This window comes from Mustela nivalis, assembly GCF_964662115.1.
Source record: "Mustela nivalis genome assembly, chromosome: 1".
In the NCBI taxonomy this organism is placed as follows: Eukaryota; Metazoa; Chordata; class Mammalia; order Carnivora; family Mustelidae; genus Mustela; species Mustela nivalis.
Window position 1 is genome coordinate 178,292,925 of NC_139020.1, and position 23,734 is coordinate 178,316,658.

Consider the following 23,734-nt stretch of genomic DNA (forward strand, 5'->3'; position numbering starts at 1 on the left):
TAAATATTTCCAAATGGTAAAGGTGCCATTTTGGTCTTGGATTCATCTACTCAGTACATAGTTGTGGTGCCCTTGCAAAAAGGTGAAAAAGAACACTGCATCTTCAGGCCTTTCTGGAAAAAAAAAAATTAGAAATCTTTGAGGGATGAGGAGGAGACAGGCGAGCCTTTTCTCAAACCATTTTCTTGGAAAGTGTATCGGGGAAGGAAAGGAAATCCTTTTTTGTATGAGGGTTATAGCCTTTGACAGGCTCTGAGGATGTTTCATTTTTTTACTTGCTGAGAAGTTTTTAAAATATGAAGAATCGTTACATTGTTAGTCTGTTAGAAGGCAGTGGAACCTGCTGGGGGAAAGCTAGGACAGAAAGAAAAGGAAACTAGCCCACATGCTCTGGTCTCACGACCAGCACTTCATCTATGTGATGTGACCTCTGTCCCTGGTTGTCCAGAACCTTCTGTGCCTGCACCTGGGGTATCCCATCAGCTGGAATTTATGACGTATGTTGTGTGGAAGGTTGTGCACTTAAATGAGTGCCAATGGCAGAATTCTAACCACTGAGGTAGTTGGCCAAACATATCCTCAGATGGTAGGACAGTATCCGTGTGTGCGCGTGTGTCGTTCATGTGGTGTTCTCGGTTACTTACGGTTCATTGGAGAGAGCCGCCGGGATCTTGGAGTGCTGTGTTCTATGTCCTTACCCTACAGAGGCCAAGAGGCACCAGTTCTTGAGCAGTTGAGGTGTGGTGCTCTTGGCCTGTGGGGTGGGAACCCCACATGCATAGTATTTAGGGTACATTAATTAAATAAATGCGAAATTCACTTCTTTAGAATTTTATATGAAGAACTAAAAAATCATTTACCATCTTAAAGTAGTAAGTTGGCCAAAATCTTTATATATGTACCATACACATACACGCACGCAAACACACACCCCTACACCAATATCAGCAACAACACATTGGCCTCATAGAAGGCAGTTAGGAAAGTGCATGTTAACAATCTTCCTTAAAAAGCATCGGTAACAAAATTAGTTATCCACATCTCCCCTCTTTATCTTGGCTGTGACCACTTTGGAAAACATGGTCTTATGTGTTATGGGTGTCAGTACCTTTTGTTGTACTTTGAAACCCATTTTAAATACTTTTTATAGCAAGTTTACTTTTATTTGCTATTGATATGATTTAGGAAGAGAGAGTGTGCTTGGATTTATGATTGTGGCAAAAACCTCACATACTGTGCTTGGTAGCCCTTTTTGATCTTTTAAGACAAAATACTGACAACTGTTTGCCCCTCCAAGTGTATGATGAGGCTCCTCACAGGTTGTTGGGGGACAAGTAAATCTCTCGATGAATTGGGGGCTGGGGTTAGGAATAAGGGATTGATAAAGTTTTGCAGGACTAGAGTGAACCTAGTTTCCTTCCAGTCCGAAAATGGCAACAAGTCAGTGCTTTGGAGAAATGTGAGGGTCAACATGATGGACTCGGGTTGTTTTCGTCATTTTTATTCTACAGGTTTTTACTTGAAGTGAGAATACCAGCAGTGAGAAAATCACAGCCATGCTGAATTCATTACTGCGGTAGTCACACAAAACCACGGATAAAATTTCAATAACTGCAGGCCACAGTTGAGTAAACAGTTGCACTGAAATTTAATTCCTGTTGACTTTTCCCCCATTCCTCGCCAGGGGCACATTCTGATTCTGTAGTACAAAGACAACAGGGGTTACAGCTTTGATTAATGTAGGACAGTGGAAGAGAATTAGAACTGTAAAATATGTTAGAAGTCCATGGAACAAAAAGATGTGGCTTAAAAGGGCTTGGTATAAAAATGAGTTAATTATGCTGTGTGTAACACTGAATGTTATAGGATTTTCTAGTTGCACCAGTGCCATCGTTGACAATATAGGGAGAATTTTTGCCTAGTGCCAGGACTTTTAAAATAAATGCAAGCCTTTCCATGTTTGATTCTTATTACCAAAGATAATTACAAATGATAGCAAGTGCCCTTTCAGAATGGAGAGCTTTCACAAAGATTAGCTGTGGAATGAGTGACTTCTATGCTGGGACTGGTCTATAGGTTGGCTAAATTAGGTCTAAGAAGAATTGTTTAAAAAGGAAAAAAAAAAAAGAATTATGTAGGTGAGAACCTAGAAAAATCAGAATCTGGCTTTTCCATCTTCTCTTGAAAAACCAGAAGATCCGGTAACTCTAGACCAATATTCCTACGAGGACAACAGTTGTTAGGGGATGGATTGCACGTGAAGTCAAGGAGCCTGCCGCTCTCCAGGCTGCCCCAGCTCCCACCCAGCAGCGTTGCTCATTTGTGGCCCTCTAGGCAGGGGGGTTGGTAGTTCTGCAAGATGCCATCATCACTCAGAAGCCATCACCAAGGAGAGGTGCTGCCAGTAGCTTGGAGGAACTCGCCAACACACTCCCCAACTGTCTTCCTTCCTCAAAACGAAATGTATTATCTCTGTAATGTTTCAAGCCTACTTCTATCTGGGCCATGAAACTATTATAACAATAGTTTCCTAATAAGATAATTTGATAGAGTTTCCGAACATTTCTTTTAGCCACTGGGTAATTCTTTACCCGATACCATAACTGCTTTTTATTTCCTATTATGCCTGCCCCATTTCTGGGTCTGTAAGAGTTCTGTACTGTATATGCACTACTCCATTACGAAACTCAGCAACAAATACTATTACCAGTTACTGAAGTTTTTTTTTTTTTTTTCCCTTAAGAAAGGATTTTAAAATGTCCAGAGCAATTTCATAAACTGTGTGGATTAATGCATTTTAAAAGTCTTGAATTTTAGAAAGCAGAATTTTATTTCCATATTGCTGCAAATGAGAGCTTTTTCAGATAAGCATATTACATAGAGCATAATGTTTAGAAGTTTCTCCATATACAGCATATGCTGTCAGGTCAATTAACAGAATGCATACTAGAAAATGTTTATTCAATAAAAATGAATAGCTGTTAAATAAAACAGCTATTTCTTAACAACATTCCATTTAATGATGGGGTTTTTTTTTTGGGTACCACCTGGCAGTTTTATTGTCTGCAAATCAGGATAGAGAGAGCTTTGGTTGCTGTGGTTTTGAGGTGTGGCTATTGTTTTATACGAGGAGGGCAGTGTGGAGGTAGTCTGTGAGAAAGACATTAAAAAAAAAAAGATATATTACATATGGGATTTAAATATGGATTATTTAGAGAGTGTGGATAAGTGACATATTTGTTTCATTCATTGACATTGGTTCTTTGACATTTGGTTTAAGGTGTTGGACCTTTTGGCCCGAAAGATACCTACACACCATCACCATGTGTCTATATACATGTTTCCTGTTAATAATGTAAAAGAAAGAGAGGAAAACATTGGATAAGTCCTAAAGAGTTAAGAGAGGTAGGAAGAACAAGTAGCTTCTGAAACATCATGAGAGGGAAGAAGAGGGATTCATTGGGTTGTATTTTGCCCAGGACAAGAGAAGCTCAGAGAGACAGGAGGAGTGGGAAGGGCTCGAGAAGGAAATCTAGCTGTGTATGTTCATAGAGGATGAAGACGATACGCTCTCAGAAGGGCCCAGGAGGATCACGGGTCTCTTTCTTGGAATCTCCTGATGCGAGTCACCAAAGGATAATGACCAGAGTGCAAACCTGTTAGCATAAACCCATACACAAAAATTAAAGATTCTTCTCTTCATTTTCAAAATGGCGGAATGAATGTCCTCATTTTGTTCTTGTTACCAAAATGACTAGTGGCTATCAAGCAAAAGAGGGAGGTTGTCCTGCCAACACTTCCAGCTTGAAGTGCCCCTATAAAAAACAACGTGTAGGAGAAATTGCTCTTGTGTTTGGATGGGCAGTAACCTCCGACGAAAGAGACCGCGCCTGTGCGCTTCTCATTCGTGCTCGTGTTCCTTTGTGGGAACCACGTTACTGTTATTATGGTCATCCTTTGCCTTGTTCCTCTTTCTACAGAGGGAGGCCCAAGTGATTAAGTGTGGATTAGTACAATGACCAGGTAGCAATGGCCAGTTCTGCCTTACCATTCTTCTCTTTGCAAAGAGAACTATTCCTAACTTTGTTAGGAATACATACAATGGAATATTACTCAGCCATCAGAAAGGATTAGTACCCACTATTTGCATTGACATGGATGGAACTGGAGGGGATTGTGCTAAGGGAAATAAGTTAAGCAGAGAAAGAGAGTTATCATATGATTTCACTCATATGTGGAACATAAGAAATAACATGAGGACATTAGGGGAATGAAGGGAATACTGAAGGGGTGGAGTCAGAGGGGGAGATGAACCATGGGAGATTACGGACTCTGGGAAACAAACTAAGGGTTTCAAAGGGGAGGGGGGTTGGGAGGATATGTTAGCCTGGTGATGGGTATTAAGGAGGGCACATATTGCAATGAGAAAAAAATAAAAAGTAAAATAAAAACAAACAAAAAACACACTCAAATGGCCTTTTGCCTTGCCGATAGCAGGGACTGTGCCTGAAAGGAGGGTCTTTTGATGCCACTGGAAGGGAAAAGATAGTCAGCATCTCTGGTTCTAAGAAGGGAAGCTTCTGGAAGGTAATGTAGAATGTAGATGATCTTAGTTTATTGAGTTGTCTCATTGAGGCAGGCACTCTGATAGGGGCCAGCACCTTCCTTCAGTGGTGGGTAAAAAACTCACACTGTAATTTTTAAGGACGCACTCTACCAAGTTAGATTCTTTCTGAACACAAGGCAGAGTTCGAATATAGAAGCTATTGATGATCAAAAATTTGTAGTAGGAACTGGTGTCCCCAAAACATTAGCGAAAACCATGCAAACAAATTGAGATAAAAGTGAGAGAGGAATTCGGATAGTTGTGACAAATAAAGAAAAAGCAGCCATAACAATAACAGACTCCCACTTTTCCTCCATTCCTTTTGTGACTCTTTCTGGAAAAGGCACACTTCACCCTGAGTGCTAAAGTAATTTACTCTGGGAGTTTGGACCTCCCTGTCATCAAAATATTGTCAGAGATTTAGGTAACCTGTGATGTGAGCCTTAGATGAAATCCTTTCAAGGTCTGATTACTAAACAGTTGTGTGTCATTAATTTCTCTGTTGAAAAGTAAGATGGCATGAGAAACGACAACAGAGAAAGAGCCAAATATAGAGAAAGCTAGATGCCACGTTTCACCAAGAGTGAAGCCTATCCTCAACTTTAAGCCAAAGCATCCCTACATTGCGAAGGCAATTTTAAGCCCTGACCTGTGAGATAATAATAATAATAATAATAATAACAGTGATAATAACAATAATAATAAAAAATACCCCCTCTCGCTTGTCTAATCAGAAATCTCTTTTTGAACTTTCAGGAGGTGTGACTTTAATGGTAATTTGTTGACAGATTAGCCTCACTGATTTCAGGGAGTTTGTTTTGCAAAACTGGCAGGCCCCTCTCTGGTCTCCGAAGGCAAGGAGCCTACTTTCCTGTTTTGCAACTGCGTGCGTTTATTGACAAGTAGTGCTGAGCGCGCAGAATTGGTCTGTTTGTGTAATGAAACCTATACAGCTCGCCTGATGGAGCCGAGTGTACTTTTAGGTAGTGCATAGATTACTTGATAAAAAGGGTTACAAGGTGACTGCTTTTATGACAAAGTAGAATGGCAATATAAATGCGAGTGGTAGATGGGGCCACAGAAGGGAAGTTTATATAGGGAATTGAACCCCGTATTAGAAAGTTTCTTTTCATCACTTGGTCTTTGAACTCCAATCTATTGTAATTATGAAGTGTTACTTGTAACATTCCAGAGGCCTTTTGCTAAATACTGTGTTTGATTTGGTTCAGAGAAATACAACCACTTTTTTTTTTCTTTTCCCCTCGCGCAAGAAAATGTGGTGAAGAGAATTTCACATACTGGCCTGGCCTCAGCTTTGTTCCAAGTGAGCTAATAAATGTGCTACACTGGAAACTATGTATTAACTTTGTTTCTTTGCTTTGGAGTTCTTGAAATGCGCTCATTCATTTGTTGTATATTCTTTCATGGAATGAAGACTTTGTGGTGCAAAGCTGCCTGTGTGTAAGGAGATGTGCATGGTAGAGTAATTAATTCCGAGTTTATTTGCCTTAGAGCCTGAAGAGCCTGGAGAGCAAGGATGGGAGCAGTGGGAAGGTGGTTCGAAGGTTACCTGGGTTCAGCTTGTTGGAGGTTCAGCTTTTTGGAGTCTTGGGTTTCTAAGCCAGGGAAGGTTTCTATTCAGAGAAGAAAGGCCATTCAGGAGGAGAAGTACAGAGGATAAATTATAAGGTTAGAGCTGGCCTGGCCTAGAAGGAAAGAGATTTTTGAAAGATTAATAGCAGTGACAAGGCCCTGTGGTAGGTCCCAAATTCAGTAATGGGCTGCTAACTCTTGCTTCATTGGGTTGAGGTCTTGGTTTTGTTGACCACCTTTGCCGCCTTGCTCTCTGCCTTTCTTCTTCTGTGTTTGAACACCTTGGTCAGCGGTAGGACCCAAATCAGCTGGGATGGCCCTTTCTCATTCCCTCATGTTCCCTAGCATGCAGCGCAGTTCTTTGACCGCGTCTATGAATGAATGAAGCAGGAAGAGAAAGGAAGGTGGTAGTCACAAGAGTGTTGAGGGGAGTATGGGAAAATCAGCAGAGCCTCTTGAAATGAAGTAGGACCTGTGAAAACATCAAGGGGTCGGAGTTGGCAAGGGTGATGAGTCAGCATTTCCCATCTGAGTGACTGGCAAAGTGCTGGAATTACGGAACAGAAGAGAAGGACATTGGGAGGAGAACCCACACTCCCTTCTTACCTGCCGTGGGTCAGTTATTGGACAAACACAAATTGTGCACAAGCACAAATTTAAGTTGTAAATAAGGAACAGATTTACTTCGGAAAAGTCCTTTTTTAAAATCGACATTCTCTTACATCATGAAAACTCACTCTTTTGATTGTATATGTTTATTCAGATTAAAATTATCAAATATTTTCCCTTTAGGCTTTGCCAGTTACTAATGAGTCTATCTTCCAAAAGTCACATGGGAAATGCTGATAAACTGCCTCGTGTTCCTATTGATCATGGCATGGACTTAATCTCTTTTAGAGAACAAAACGACGAAGTTAGATCTTTGATAAAGTCTGTTTCATATTGACACACGCTTCTTAGAATGAATTTGTTTTTTAGGGTGAAAGGGGCTGTATGTTGTGTTTCTTTTGTTGGAAATACGATGTATAATTATTAAACAGTGGTGCTATTGGCAGGCCCATTGACCGAGGTATAGATTAAACTGCTTAGGGATGTCAAGGCCTTGTCTGTGTGTTTAAGTTGAGCCCTGCATAGAGGCAGATGGAGGGAAACCAGCTCTTTTCTCTTTAATTCCTTCAGATAGAACATTTTCCAGTATCTTCTGCATGATAGGGGTAGTATTTTGTTTTTATTTTTGTTTTTTAATGTGGTAACCCTAATGAATTAACTCTTTCATCCCTATTTTAAGACTGCTCCTTTTCGACTGTACTCCAAATAAAATTAACTTCCTGACGCAGATTCATCTTCAGCAAAGTTTCTGAAAGTAGACCCTTTGTCATACAATTTATCATCCACACAAGCACAAGGAATTGTCAGGATCACGGTTGCCTGTCAAAAGAGGCAAAGTGTCAGCTGATCTGAAATCTGTGTTTTTATCACTGTGCCTTCTCTCATCCTGAACTCCCCTGTCTCCACGTTGAAGGGAAGGTGACATGATGTCTTCTTAGTCATTCAAATCCAATAACTTTTAATCTGAAGGTTAAGTAGTGAGATATAAACTAAGAGATGATAATATCAATTTTATGTTCACTGAAGGGCACAATATACCTCTTTCTAGTAGAGGGAAAATTGTGCGTAAAATGTCTTTTGCTTTTCAATAGCAGAGCCATGTGTCTCAGAGCCAAAGGAAGAAAGAGTTTTGGAAAAATTTAATAAAATAATATGTAACATCCTAAAACAGGGCAAGAGTGGCCTTTTAGTGTTATAATTATTAAGTATTAATTTTTCAAGGTTGTTCCATTTTTATAGCCTCTTGTATTAACTCTTGTTATCTTCCCTATGAACTCAACAACCTTTTACAAGGTTAAAGACTGGGAGAGAATGACATAATGCTCGTTCTTTCCTGACTATTTTTGATCCTAATGCGTATGATAAATAATACTGTGATAATATTGCTTACCTTGCCTCATTTTTTTTGTCCTACTCATGATATTTCCATTTCAACTCAATAGGTATTCACCATCCAAAAGTAGTCAGTGAAAATGCCTTTATGTGCATTTTTTATTATGACACTCTGATTATCTCATTGACTGTACACCTGTATTCCCAGCTCAAACTTCGTGCTGTGTATTATGTATGTGTGCTGTGTATATCTATGTAAAGACTGTATCATTACTGTGTTTACGGAGGGAAAAAGCATCACGCGTAAGCTGAGGATGTGATATTCGCAATCGGAATTGTGACAATTCTATTCCTGAAATATTTTAAACTTGTCTCAGCCATTTGTGCTGTCCCCTGACAGGGCAGGTTCTAGATACAATGCACAGTGTTAAACCTGCAAACTATGTGAGGGATTGGGGGACTAAGCCTGCTGCCTGTTTTGTTTTTTTTTTTAAAGATGGTTTTTTTGACATGTATTGAGTACTGTGATATTTTATTTCTTTGCAACATGTTATCTCATCTAATTCTCCTAATGACCCAGTGAGGTAGATATAATCATGTAAGGATCTCAAGTAAGAAGAAAGAAAGAGTTAGAGTCAGGAGCAGGGGCTTGGGGGAAGACTGGCAAAATTGGAGCTTCTGGATCCACTTGTTCTTGCTGTTCAGTTCTTACCTGCCTTTTCTGTGATGTGTTTACTCAGTGCTTCCTTGAATTCTGTGAGTTAATAGATTCCCTTCTTGGACTGGGGGGGGGGTGGTGGAGATTTTACTGAAACACCACCATCCTCCTTGTTGGCCATTGTCTAGAGGTACCTTCCTCCTACCACAGCAGAGGTGCATTGTTGCAGCAGAGAACGTACAGCTCACAGAGCCGAAAATACTTCTTACCTGGTCCTTTCCAGAGCAAATTTTTAGTGAAGGGCAGATGTTGCAAGGCTGGCCTTCTAGAACCTTCTACTCGTACTTTATAGAAAGTGACAGAACTAAGAGATCATTCCTTATTTTTTTTTTCCTAAATTATCCCTCAAGAAATACATGTATCAGAGTTTAAGTCTTTTTGTCTTACATTTTCCGGAGGGATAAAGTCACTTGTTGGTTTTATCCTATCTGCAGAGTCACTTTCTAATCATTTAATTGAATGCATTTCACAAATTAAATGTTCTGGCATTATTGGTGGTGAGAGGAATAATCAGCCAGCCCACTAAGGAAATGGAGATTGGACACTGAGTCACTCAAAGAGCGGACGTTCTTCCTTATGGTTCTCTTAGCAAAGAAAATGAACATCAAAACATGCGTATCTTAGGTTCACCATCCCATGGTTGGCTAGAAGATATGAAGAAATACCCTTAACATCTCCCTGAATTCAGAAAACTTAGAATCAAATCGTAGTGGAACAAAGCATAAACATATGCATTAAATATCAATAAAAATCTCAAAGCAAAATGAAGACAAGCTGTGGAAGATAGGGGTATGAGTCATTAACAGATGAGTGACTTAAGCAATACATCTTCAGTAACCCAGAGAAGAGAGTTTATTTGTGTCTATGCTGGTGGGACTTTTGAAGACCTTGGTATAACTGAGGAAACAGTAACACAGAACATGTACACCAGCTGATTTAATTTAACTCTTTCAATCAGGAGACAGGGGATGGAAGGTGTACGCTGAGCTGGACGGGTGAGGTTTATAACCTACGTGCTTAAGAAGTGTATCTTTGCCACTTCGCCATTTTTAATTTTGGGATGAGCAAGGGGGATTTCCACTGTGGAACAACTGGAGGGTAATGGTAAGTAGAAGTCTTTCTGTGCCACACGCCAGCATCTGAGTTTGTTGGTCTCCAGGAAATGGTGTGGGGCCTATCTGTTTACACAGACGGTAGCCTATGTCGAGTGTTTGATCTCCAGAGATTAGATGGGAACTGACAAGGCTGGTCATTTGGTCGGTGGTGTCCATATTTTACGTCCTTTTATATTGGGTTTTAGCTAATTCACCTCTGTTTGCCATAGACTAGAACCACTGAAATCCTAAGGCCTAATTTTTAAATGGTTGTCAGATTTGGAGATATTTCTTCAATCTAGCTATTTATGAGGTGTCTTTCCTAGAAGCCCAAGGCCTTTTATTTTCTCTCCTTTGCGGTTTCTTCTTTGTTTTCTTACCTTCTTATTTGTTTCTGGTTTTGAGCTTGTTACCCAATGACTTATCATGAGATCTCACAATTCGTGAACATCTCTTTAGTCTTCCTGGTGGGAGGGTTTCCCTGGCACAGGCCCTGTCTAATTTCATCATGCCTACATTTTGCAGGTTTATGGTTCCTCTTTTGTGAATCTGATGAAACCCCGGCATCTTTTGCTCTGAGAAATGTGTGTATGTGTGCGTTTGTGTCATTTTGCTGTAGTTTCATGTGCATTGTGCCCCAACCCCCTACCCCCCAATTAAAACACTATGCAGTCCATACTGCATGTTAATTAGATTTGCTTGCTGGTTCAGTGTTTTGACAAATGTTCCTAGATTTTTCTGTGTTTAATTAATGTTAAGTATATTAGTAACCTATCTTTAATTTGGAAAAGGTTTCCTCTTCTGGCTCTAAATGCTTACCAATGTGTCCCTGGAATTCGTTCTTGGATATCTTAGATGTAGCACTATAAATGCCAGCTCCGAAGAAAACTCTGGAAAGTAAGGTCATATAAAGCACTCTGCACGGGTTCGAAGAGCCTTTTTGTATCTGTTTGAACACAATCACCAGCTTCACAGACTACTTGAAAGATCTTTGATTAAATCAGCAAAGGTTATAGTAAATAATACATATACCACTGGCGCTCCCTTCCGTGGCTGATGAGAGTGTAAGTCCGTGCACAGCCCATTCTGGGAGCAGGAAGGCATTGAGTATCAGGAGGTTTAAGACCGACGTACCATTTGATTCAGGGGTCCACTTTTACCAAGAAGTTGTATGGTATTCTGTGATCGTTCTCAGACTTACACGTGTATTGGAATCATCTGGAGGGTATCTTAAAACCCATGGCTATAACCCACCCCCAGAGTACTTTATTCTGTAAATCTGGGGTGAGGTCCAAGAATTTGCATTTTTTTAAAAGACTTTAATTATTTATTTGACAGAGATCATAAGTAGGCAGAAAGGCAGGCAGGGAGAGACGGGGAAGCAGGCTCCCTGCTGAGCAGAGAGCCCGATGCGGGGCTCCATCCCAGGACCCTGGGATCATGACCTGAGCTGAAGGCAGAGGCTTTAACCCACTGAGCCACAGGGACATCTCAGAATTTGCATTTCTGTTGTGTTTCACTCATTCTCTGCTGCCAGTTGGAGGATCCCACTTCGAAAACCACGCAAAAGGGCAGGGCACCCGAAAGCATGTGAGTGGAGCCAGCCTGTTCCCTGTCTTGTGGACGTCATCCAGCATGGTACCGCCAGTCATGCACGGATGTCCTCACCTGCTTAGTCAGTGCACACTGTTTTTTCTGTAGACTCATCCCACTGCCTCAAGGACTGGAAAATGCAAGAGAAACATTTCATTTGAGACATCTTGGACTCCTGCTGACAAGAGTTCAAAAACCCACCTCTAGTACTTACTGAATGGATGAAGTAAAGTGAGTTTTGCCCGTCTCTCTGAGCCTTACTTTTTTTGTCTATAAAATGGGGCAGTAGAGATAACTTCTAGAACAGAGTTACGTGACAGATACATTGAATAATAGATCTTGGGCCTTGGCACACTCCTCAAGCCTTTAAAATAATAGTGCTTTTGACAGTATTTTGTTCGCTCAGCACCTTTTAAAGATAGGGAAAAGGCGGGGCTGAAATCTTAGGGACCCAAAGTCAGAGGCCAGGAGGGAACCAACTGGTTTCTCAGGGCTGTTCCATTCTTTAGCAGAGGTCACCCCCTTTTATATTCAAATGTGCTCACCTTAGAGCAGTGTAGAAATGCATGTTAGAGACCTCCAAGGAGAGCCCTCATCCATGAATTCCAGAGTTCCTGTGTCTTCCCTCATTGAGATAATTAATTGAAATAAGGGCACAGTCCTGTTTGACAATCACACTCTTCATTTAGAAACTGACCTCTGTAGGAAGACTGCAGAGAATCAGTTCTTGTAGGCAATTAGTGCCCCAATTTACCATTTTAGAAAAGAAAACATATATCTTAATAAATACAGAATTTCTCCTCCATACCTACTAGCAACATTACTGAAGGGGCCCCACCACAAATGTTTTAAATTTAGAGGCAGAGCTAAGGACACAGTTTGCCTCCAGAATCTGAATTGAATCAGGGTTTTATTTCAGATAAAATCTTTGGGGCTCATAACTTAAAAAACACAACTTTTACTGGCATTACGCAATTTGCCACGGGTCATTTAGCGAAATGTTTGTATATGTAAGCCCAGGTTCTTCTTTTAAGAAAAAGGAGCGGTGGAGGGCGGGGATTGGATTTTGCTAAAATCCAGGTGGCGTTTCAGTTTATATTTAATTTTAATTGGAAATCAAATACAGGCAAGGGAGAAAAAACCTACCATGTTTTCTTTACTAAGAGTATCCATTGGGGAGGGGAAGGACACTGCCAGCCAAATTTTAAGAAGCAGCTTTTTTTATTGGCATGTCTGTTTTTTTTTTCCCCCCCTCTTCTGGCTAAATTCTTGTGCCTGCATTTTCTTTTTAACATCTGAGTTTTTACACATGGCAATGATTTTTATGTCTCAGGGCTCCTTGCTGCCCTTCTTCTGTAATTTCTATGGGATTAGTACCTAGAACCAGGATAGCAAATAATTACACACCACATCTAACCAATAGCTTCCCTAGGCTGTTGTCTGGTGCGCCCCCCTCCCCCCGCCTTGTTAGGTTCCAATTTGAGATAATATTTGATTCCCGTGGCCCATCCTATTTCTGGAAGGCTGGGGAAGTTTCTGAAGAATTAAGAACAGGGGTGGGGAAAGTTGCCTTTTTTTTTTTTTTTTTAAAGCCAGAATTTTAGGAGGTCCTTTTCTTTGTGAGTCTAACTAGCCATAGGTACATTTTGTGAAACTCCCATAAAATATTGGCAGAGTGACTATGGCACAATTAGGGAATGGCTGCTGAAAGTGCTGGAAGAAGTGCCGAGACAGTCACTTAGCTCTGCCAGTGCCTATGAGATACCCCATGTACCAGAGCCGAGAGTGAAATCCTCAGTGTTGGCTCTGGGGAGAAGGCTTGGGTGTAATTCAGATGTTTTCAATTGAAAATGGAATACCAAATAATTTCAAATTTTCTACTGCACAATTAATTACATGTTCATTGTAACAAAATTAGAAGATGTGTCTAGGAAAGCAGAGAAAGAAGAAGAAACTACACTACCCACAGTCTCTGTTTACAGAGGTGCCAACTGTGGACATTTGATGACCCACTCACCTTTCGCTATTTTTTTTTTCCTTTTTCTCCTTTTTCTTCTCTCTCTCTCTCTCTCTCTTTTTTTTTTTTTTTTTTTTTTTTTGGTTTAAGTCATTCCTTCACATTTTTACATATTCCCATACCCACTGTGGAACTTTATAGTTAAAAGAAATAGCTAGCAGTAATGTTATCAGTGGGAATTGTTAGGGCTCGGTTTCATATGTGATGGTTCACTTTTTCATCTTAATTTTATATTTAGTGTTTATGGCTTTAGGGGAAAATTCATGTTCTTAGTTTCACATTTCAGAGTTTATGGTCTAATTAATGCTATTTTCCTAACCACCCCCCTTCACCTTCTCCCAGATTTGCCAGCTAATTCAGGATTTGGGCACAATGCTTAAAAATTATTTTTAGGAGGAAATTTTCAACATGGTATGATGATAGCTCACCCATTTTCAATAAATAAATGCATTTCTTCTTTTTATCAAAAATCCTCAACATCCCTATGGTCACACATTTTTCTTGGTTTGAAATTATACTTGATCCTTAAATACCGTGGGGATTGGGGCGCCCAGCCCTTGCAGAGTTACAAATTTGTGTAGAACTTTTGACTTTGCCCACCAAAACTTAGCTACTTTATAGCCAACTATTGACCAGAAACGTTACCAGTAACATAAGTCGTGGGTTAACACATATCTTACATGTTATATGAATCACATACTGAATTCTCACAGTAAAGTTAGCTAGAGAAGAGAAAACGTTATTAAGAAAATGACGAGGGGGGCGCCTGGGTGGCTCAGTGGGTTAAGCCGCTGCCTTCGGCTCAGGTCATGATCTCAGGGTCCTGGGATCGAGGCCCGCATCGGGCTCTCTGCTCAGCAGGGAGCCTGTTTCCCTTCCTCTCTCTCTGCCTGCCTCTCTGCCTACTTGTGATCTCTGTCTGTCAAATAAAATAAATAAAATCTTTAAAAAAAAAAAAAAAGAAAATGACGAGGAAGAGAAAATACATGTACAGGACTTTACTGTATTATATTGGGGAGAAAGTCCAGTGTAAAAGTAGACGAGCGCAGTTCAAACCTGTGCTGTGCGAGAGTCGAGTGTACTCACAGCAGGAATAGTAATGGCAGGAGAAGTAGTGGGAATATCCATAGCAGAACTTGAAAGCTCTTGAAGTTCCTTTCCTCCAGCTTGGGACTTCATACTGTATTAGCACAATTTGTTCTCGTATGCACAAAGTACTTAGTACTGTGAGCTAAGTACTCTTCAAATTCCTCCCCCTCCCAGAGAGAGACCTCCTTGGCTGCCCACATTCATGCAGCTTCTGGACAAACCCAGCTTCGAAGCCCCCTCTGCCCGGTCCCACCACCTGAGCTGCTCATCCTCGCCTTCCAGCTTCTTCCCTTGTGTTCGTTGTGCTGGGAAATCGGGTCCTGCTACCCGGATCTCTCCCATTTTCCTTGGCTTCCTTTCCCTACGGGGAACACCCTCAAATGCTATCTCGCTCAGGTCTCTCTCTCCTTTCAACCCATCTTTTCTTGCTGAGTCCGGTAAGAACATGCCGCATATTCCTCTAGATAGAGCGTTTCCGCCCTCGCCCTCTCCCGTTTTCGCAGGGAGCCCTTCTTCCTTTCTTCGGGTGCCCCCCTCCTCCCCGGAAGCAGCCGTGCCCTGATGCTCACATTTGTTTCTTCGTTTCTGAAGGAGGGTCCTGCCTCCTGTTGCCTGCATCCTTCTCACGAGCCAACCCAAGCCTGGCACGCGCAGGCAGAGGTTAACATCTTTCCTTCTGTTTCTGAAACACACTGATTGGAAAGCCTCTGGGGTCCCACCAGAAACAACAGACTTTGGCCATGCTTGTGGGGAGGTTTATGGGGGTGCGGCGGACAATGTAGCCGACGTGTGGGGTTCCGGCACATCTGAACCCTGCCTCTGACGTGGACTGTGTCTCAGATCTCTGTCTCCTTCATGAGGCATGGAAGTATTGGCTTTTAAGACCTGGGAAGTCTAGGTTTATTAATAAGTCTGCGTACAGTCCACTGCAAGCTGTGATGGCTGCCGTCAGTGTTTTATGGACAACCTAAAAGCAGCCATTTTGGGTCGGACAAGTTTTCTCTTTATGGCTCTTGTGTTTGGGTACATGCGGCCGGAAGACCGAAAACTTGCAAACTTTCTCCAGGTGCCCCAAACAGCTGTCACAGGCTGACGAGCTGGGGGAAATACCTTCTGTGTTTTCTTAGTATTACATGACAGGCTCAACCCTTTTCCCAACTTACAAAAATGTATTTGGATAAAATATTTCTGGTACCTTGTGTTTCTTGAGGAAATTATTCACTTAGCTTCACTGATGAATGAGGTAGTCCTTTTGAAGTCACCACAGTTGTTTTCGTTGTTTTAATATCTAAAAGAGTGGATTATTTTGCTTCAAGAGTGATTAGCTCTGTTGACAAAATGTCCTCTGCTCCCCGAATGGTATTTTGTGTTCATGTTTCCATGGCTCACCTGCTTTGCTCACATCCAGCACCACTCCAGTCAACAAGGAACAATCGCTTAGCCCAATAAATAAAAGATAGTACTCACGAAGGATGTGTGATAGGACTTATGGTAGGAGTTTTAAAGATTCATATCCTACAAGTCAAACTATGTACATTTCCCCAGCAGCAAAGCATATGTTTGTTTCCAGTTTGGGAAATCGTCGTAACTTGTGTGGCTTATTTTGGGAGGACGGCTGATAATGCCCAGTCCTCGCTTTAACAAACATTATTAAATCAGCTAACTTGCTTGTTGGTCACTGTTCTGAATCCATACAAAAGCCCAGATGCCAGGCCACCGTGGATCCTTCTTCGTCTGTCTTTCTGTCTCTGTCACCTTTAAAAACAGGCTGCTTTTGGCAAGAACGGTAGAGTGGGCTGAAGCAGTTTTATTGAAAGGAAAGTCATAATTTGAAACTCTCCCACTTTGGGGTTGCCAAAGGGTTTGAGAGGGAAGGGGACTCAGTTCTTCAAAGGTGTCACCCTGGCCACGTCTGTGCTGTCATTGCAAGAAAAACACATGGGCTGGGGAAGAACACTGGGCTCTATCCCTTCCCAGTACGAGGAGCAGAAGTTTATGCCTATTTCCAGGTGGCTCAGGTGTTTGCTCCTCAAACTATTTGTAAGTCTGGAGTGGGACCCATTTTGCCCAGTTTCCTCGTGGAGACTCCTCCTCACCTCTTCTCTGGAAGGATTCCTAGAACCTTGATCTCTCTGTTAACTCATTGTAATGTGTTAAGTAGAGCATTCCATCTACCGCTCCCTGTAGGTGCTAAACTCTTTCTGAATCTCTCCCTCCCGTAGGAATGATGGAAGTGACTTCACGTCATCCCTCAGCACGGACTTCCCTGTTCTCTCCTGATTGTGCCTGTTCTCACTCCCGTGTCCTCCATTCTCCTTCTCCCTCCACTCCTTACCCCAAATCTAGAGTGTGTGTTCACTTTTCTTTTTTCTTTCTCTCTATAGTCCTAGAATTTTTAAAATTCCTTAGATGAATCCAGCCTCACATTTTATGGATGAAGAAACTAAGCTCAGACAAAATAAAGGCTTTGTCCTTTGATTTGCTTTTGCATGGACGCCCCCGATGTGTTTAGAAAGTCTTGTGTAGTATGACGTGAGCCCTTCCGTGATCTGTCAGGATGGATGAAATCAGAGACTTCATTCCCATGGTTCCCAATATCATCAAGAGCCATGTTCCACTCATAGAGTACAGCTTGGTGGGTGACTGTACGCGCGCGCGTGCATGTGTGGTTCGTGTGCCTGCCTGTACATCCATTTTCAAGTTTTGTTAGTGATTATTGGGAAGTGGTTATTGTTCTTCACTGTTTTCCTTTTGCAGCAGGGATTGGCCAATTTTACATTTAGATTTACTTGCAGTGTTAAATTTTGTTGGCTTTGGAGGCTGTCTCTGTCACACATGCTCTCCATTAAAGCAGCTGTAGATAATACGTAAATGGACGTGGCTGTGTTCCAATAAAACTTTATTTACAGAAACAGGTAGTGGGCTGGATTTGGACCACTGGCAGTAGTTTGCTGGCCCAGAGAAGATGCAGAGATGATGGCCCAGGGAAATTATTCTGTGTAGCAGGTGGTAAAGTTCCTCTGGTCGTCATACCATGCCTTAAGAATGATCACTGTTTTTTTTCACTTCCTTTTTAAGAAGAAAAAAAAAATGGTTTCATCCTTCCTACCATGATTTGTTTCCCAATTCCCATTCCTTAAAGCCTCATTTACTTTGGTTATCCCGGGAGCCCGCATTTTCTCAAATGCTGTTAGGAAAGAAGTTGAGGCTTCCCAAAATACGGCCACAGTCCCTCATAAGGTGACTTCAGACTTTATCTTCGCATCTCATTGTTACGAGGCTTGCCAGAGGTAAACTCTGTAAATCCTTCCTAGACGTTCCTCATCATCATGAACTGGCCTGCTAGCACCTGCATCCCACGGTCACCTTGCCTTTCGGTGATCTTCCACCTGGACCGGGTAGCATCTTGATGTGGAGTCAGGCTTTGTCTATCTCCTGGGTAGAATGTACTCATAGGATAATAGCTGGTGTGTTGTGTCAAAAGATCTTCAGTGTTAAATAAGTCAGTTGGGTGGGTGCTGGGGGTGAAGAAAAGGCAGGATGGAGACTTTGGGGTTGAGAGGGTGAAGTTGAAGTGCCTTCCTGGCTGATTATTCCTGTAAAACCATGTTAAATTTGGGGAAGTCTTTAGGGACAGTGACTCATGTTCTTAGGCAAAGGAGGAGAAACTCCTTCCATGGTAGGAAAAAAAAAAAAAAAAAAAAAAGGCTGACCTCTGGATCAAAAGAAGGAAAGGAATGACCTCTCAAGTTCGGAGAATGCAGGGGCTCTGCAGATGAGACCCTCGAACACCAGGGCAGGTTACCAGCCAGGCTGGGTTGGAGTCTTGCTGTGATTTGCAGCAAGTCCCTGCCTCTCTGAGCCTCTGGAAACCAGTTCATTTCAAAGGTTCCTTCTGCTTCTAAAATTGCATGCTGTTTCTTTTCTCATTAATTTCTGATTAAATTAGAAATTAGGCTCTGTTTTACATATTCAGTGCTTTGGTGATTTTGGGCAAGTGCAGTCCCTAACAATGGCCAGTAGGCACTCCGGATCGTTAAAACATGAAATTGCAAGCAGGCATGTCTTTTAAAACGCCAACAGTGAGTCAAAAAGGAAGAAGAAAGTTAGAGGAAACCCTGGGTTTGAAAATAAAATCAGTGAATGCTTTGGGGTGCAAAACTTGTAGATGGTTCTCCATGCCCTGGAATCTGGTAGCTCTGTGACCTCAGGCAGTCCCCTACTCTTGGTTTGTTTATGGGTAAGATCAAGTTAATAATGACTGTCCTGCCTACCTGAGAAGGGCGTTAGGGGAAGTAAATGAGGTATGAAAGGTCAGAATGCTTTGTAAGCAGCGAAACATTATGTAAGTGGAAGGTGTCTCCATTATTGAGATGTGGTTTTCATTTGCATTATGTTCTTGTAGACCCTCACGTGTTCCCAGACATCATGCGTTCCCTTGGGGCACTCATGCTCCCTGACTGTGGGGTGTGGGGCCCTGGGGTTTTCCATTTAGTATTTCTACACGTAACCCAAGGGGATTTAAAAAGCAGGCATATGTGTATTTTCCCACTGTTTAATTTTAATTTTTTTTCCTCATGTATCAGAAACTTTCAGTTTTTAAACAAAAGGCCCTGTATGTGAGTTTTCTTCTATTTAAAAAAAAAAAAAAAATGGAGGACTAAGGTAGAGCTTCCCGAAAACAAAGCCCGGGTTGTCCATGATTAAGCAGAGGAGGCTACAGGAGAGTTGGCAGGAAGAATAACGGGTTGGGTTGTTACTTATCAAAGGAATATTTGCTGTTGGCCTTAGTATAATAATGTTAATGAGATTATTAGGTGGGGGAGATTTTCAATAAATAATTGATAAGGATTAGAAAGTGCCTTTTCTGCAAATAAACTTCAGAATAATTAATATTCATGGACTCTGTTTGTCAACAGAAAAATGTAAATGAAGAGCCAGTTTTATCACCAGCCCCTCGTCCTGAAGGACATCTGTGAGATCAGGGTTAAGAAGGGGAGAAGGGGGGCTTCGGAGCGGTGGCCCAGACCCCAGCCCTGTGCGTGCCAGGACAACTTTCCACCTCTCCGCGAGCACATTGTCCAGGCTGGGTCACCCGCTGAATGAAACCCCGAAATGCAGGTTTCCAATAGATGGTTGGTTGTCAGGTATGAAGGACAGGAGGAGGGAAGAGAGAAGGCAACTTGCTAATGCAAAAGCGGTGTACTGAAAGTCACTTCTATTTCTTATTTATAATCTCCACGCACACTCTGGGTAATAGACGATGCCGTTCATTCAGTCCTTTAACTTGAAAGCAGAGCGAAGGCCCGGCTGACAGAGCCGGGAGCGGGGATACAAAGGTACTCATGACAAGAGGAGAAACGCCTGTTTACAGCGTTGCATTTGTGAGCACGCTCTCTTCAGATGTCGCTCCCCCAGGAGGAGTGAGAATGTGTGCCGCGCGAACCATGATTTAACATCTGAAAATGGTACTTAAAGAGTTTCTGTCTGCTGGTAATGCCATGAAGGCTTCTGAAGGGAACCTGGGGACTTCATTTCTTCTATTTATCTATATGTCTCTCCGGTTTTAGTCAGAGGTAATTGCATATTTAACCCCTCAAATAGTTTAACCCTTGAGGTGCCAAGACTTTACCCTGGGTGAAATGTGCTTTTATCCCAGCAAAGGCGGACTTGGGATTCTCTTGGAAAAAAAAATCATCTAAATTTTAAAAGTAACGTGTGTGTGTGTGTGTGTGTGTGTGTGTGTGTGTGTGTGTGTATGGATGCATGGATGGATTGGTGGATGAAATTATACCAGCATTTAGGGATTAGATGGAGGGAAAGAAGCCTGTCCTACCTGCCTTGTTCGGGAGGAAGGCACTTAAAATCCAAATATTAAGAAGAGTGAAAACTTCAAAGGAATCAAAGAAGAGAAAGAAGGACAGAACGAGGTTTTTACTTGTGTTTCATCGTGGCCTGAGCTTAGAGAGGGAAGAGGAGTCCCCATGGGCCCAGGAGAAGTTGTCGATGGACCCCGCATCGAGAGGATAAATTTGTCGCTTGCCTCAGCAATATGGTTTTCTCAATTAGTGGTCGTTCCGGGAGGCCTGCTTAACAGCTTATGTGAAACAAATATTAACACAAATTGTATAATTACATCAAAGTCCCAAATTCCTCAAAGATGCAGAATGGTTTTCAGCTAAGAACACGCCAGCAATAAAACATCCTATAGTCAGAGGAAACGCGGTCTAAGGCAACCATGAGCCTGGATCCGAGCGACTTTCACAGTTTATTTTCATGGTATTTAAATTATGATACCAGTGGGTATTTTTAATTAGTGTGCACTTGTCTACATAAGCCATGTTGGCAAATTTGACTCATTCATACAGTAGTTGCTGTAAAAGAGGCCAGCACAGCCTGCAGGAATTAAAATTAAAAGTTTCTGCAAGCTGTTGTCGACATGACCATATCTCATTAACTTTAAAAATGGAGATTATTTGCCTGAAAGCTTGATTTGACTAGCAGTAATCAAATATTAGGCTCAGCAAAGGGAAGGGTAGGGGGGGAGTGTCATTGTTGTGATCTATATTGCTATGTGTTTTGTGGCGTCCTTTAAATAACAGAATAAGGTTGCTGTTTTGACAAAAGGGATGGGGAAGAGAAACACAGACATATGGCCTCAAAAGTATTATTAGGATAGTTTTATTTTAGATGAAGACTCATTATTTACTAAGTTTGCTGAAGACAAATATGATTGTGCTGATTACCAATTCTTCCCTCATTAAGGAGGCAGCTTAATTATCTGGAGTAGGTTCCCCTGCTTGATCAAAGTTTTAAGTGTCGGAGACGGGGCCTATCTCGTGATTATCTTTGCCTTTTTCAACTGGCAAATTGGCATGAACCTTAAATTTGTACGTTGGATTCATCCCATTGTTTTAACTAAATTTGATGAAGAAGGTTGCAAAATTGTGCATAAAACGAACGAAAATAGGAGAGCCCTCCTCTTATCTCATCTACTTTCTAAATAGCTTGTTATTTGAATTAGGTATCTGAGCAAAAAATCTCTTTCTGCCAGTAATTAAGGAGTCTAATGTTGAAAACCTGAAGTTATTGAAATATGGTAGACATGGTCTCATTTTAGATCTTGTTTTATATTTTCCCACGCACAAAGGAACATTTGTAATGCATAAGTGTAAACTTCAAAATGAAGATGCATTTTGTGGGGGAGAGAAGAAAAAAGGTGCAGTTAAACAAAAGACCGAAGATAAAGTCTTACGCCTTTTTATGTCTTTGAACTGAGAACATGTTCTGCATTTTACTAAAGGAACATGAGGCTAGAATGTAAGTAACTGGTTTTTACATTAGGCTCTCCCTGGAGGTAGCAGAAAAATATCATGTCCCTGCATGAAATGCGAATGTGAAATCTACCAGAAAGAAATATTTATGACCATTTTATGCTTGATTAGGCTTGGATGACATCTGTTAGAAGACAGGGACTGGACAAAGAGAGAGACGCTCGGGGGCAAATGTTAACGGAGTTGTTTAGACGACGCTGGGGCAGAGGCGTCCATTTACTGCTGGGCAAAACACAGGAATTGTGTTAGCGAGAGAGCAGCTGACAAGAATCCCCCGTGATAGAGACACTGCACACTCACTCACTCAATGGGATCCTCAAATACAGCTGTTGGTAGTCACCGCCGTGCCTCAGTTTATGAGCCGGTTTCCAGGCGCAGCCCTGATCCCATGACTTCCAGGGAGCCAGCACCTTTAATCAAGTCACACACATGTGACTCAGCTATAAAAGGAGATCGTCTTCACTTTTTCAAGGGAGTTTTACATCCTCCTCCCAGGCGGGCTTAGCTGGACCAGGAAACACTTCTGTATTTCTCAGTGAAAGGAGAACCAACTAAATGACACACTTGCCTCTGGATGTTTCTACAACCTAAGTTTTTAGTGGTTTTTTTTTTTTTTCCTTAGCATTAGTCTCCCCCTGTTAAAAAAAAAAAAAAAAAAAAAGTAGCCCCCTCGGTTCTGTAGACACACTTCATCACTTTAAACAGTGCAAATGTTTGCCCGAAAAAGAAAAAGAAAAAGTCTTCTAACCCTGGCAAACATTTTATCAATTGTTAAACATTTCAGTGTTAAAGTAAGTGCTGTTTGTCTGAAGAAATAGCTCTACCGAGAGTGGAGGTATGAGCAAGTTATTTCATTCTGGTTCTTTTCCCAGCTTCTTTTCCTGTAAATTTTCTCTGTCTGGAATGCTGATGGGAAATGTTATTTTGTTTTTGTTTGCAGCAGTTCTGTTGTTTTGATTTTGTCTGAGTGGTATGGAAAACAGTACGTCACTTAGAGTGGGTGTTTTGTCTACCGGCCATTTGGCCATCGCACATATATTTCTCATACTTATTACATGATGACAAGGGAACCGAAAAGGCACAATTTTCCAGTTGAATTTTTCTTTCCAGTTTAATAATAGTGAAAAAAAGAAAACAAAGTTAATAGGTTTAGCAGTGTGATGGTACTCGTGATGTGATAGCTGACTGTAGGTGGTTTTTTGGGTTTTTTGGTTTTGTTTTTTGTTTTGTTTTTGTTCCCCCCCCCTTCTTGTTCCTGTGGTTAAGGAGATGTTTAGGGGAGGGGGGAGGTTAGATTAATGCATGTATCAGTTTCTATAATATACTGCATGTGGATAGCATTTCACATTTTGCATAGAGTTGTGAAATGCTGTAATTTAAGTAGGAAAATTCATAAAAGGGCAATAAACAATCTTAACATCATTCCATGATTAGCCTGAGTACTCTTGCCCTGGTTTTAGGCCGCATGTAACCTAACCTCTACCAATAAATGTATTTTAATTAAAATGAATCGAAATGAAATTTGGACGAAAACCCAGAATACAAATCTCAAAGAATAACTTAAGGCTGTTTACTGGCTCAGTTTGGACATGCTTTATCTGAAATCATTCTCCACATTTGCAATGTTAAGGAACATATTGCAAGAGTGTAGAAGTTAGCTCTACAAGTAAGTAATTTTTGGTGTAGTACAAAAATATAAAATGGAAACGATGATTAATTTTTCAATTTCTCTCTGCAGATATCTAATCA

General features: G+C 41.4%; 1 protein-coding gene across 32 annotated transcripts in view; it reads left to right on the top strand.

Moving 5' to 3' along the window:
* FOXP1 (forkhead box P1) overlaps positions 1 to 23,734 on the top strand; it is a 495,436-nt gene that overhangs the window by 263,218 nt on the left and 208,484 nt on the right. The gene's annotated exons all lie outside the window — the stretch shown is intronic.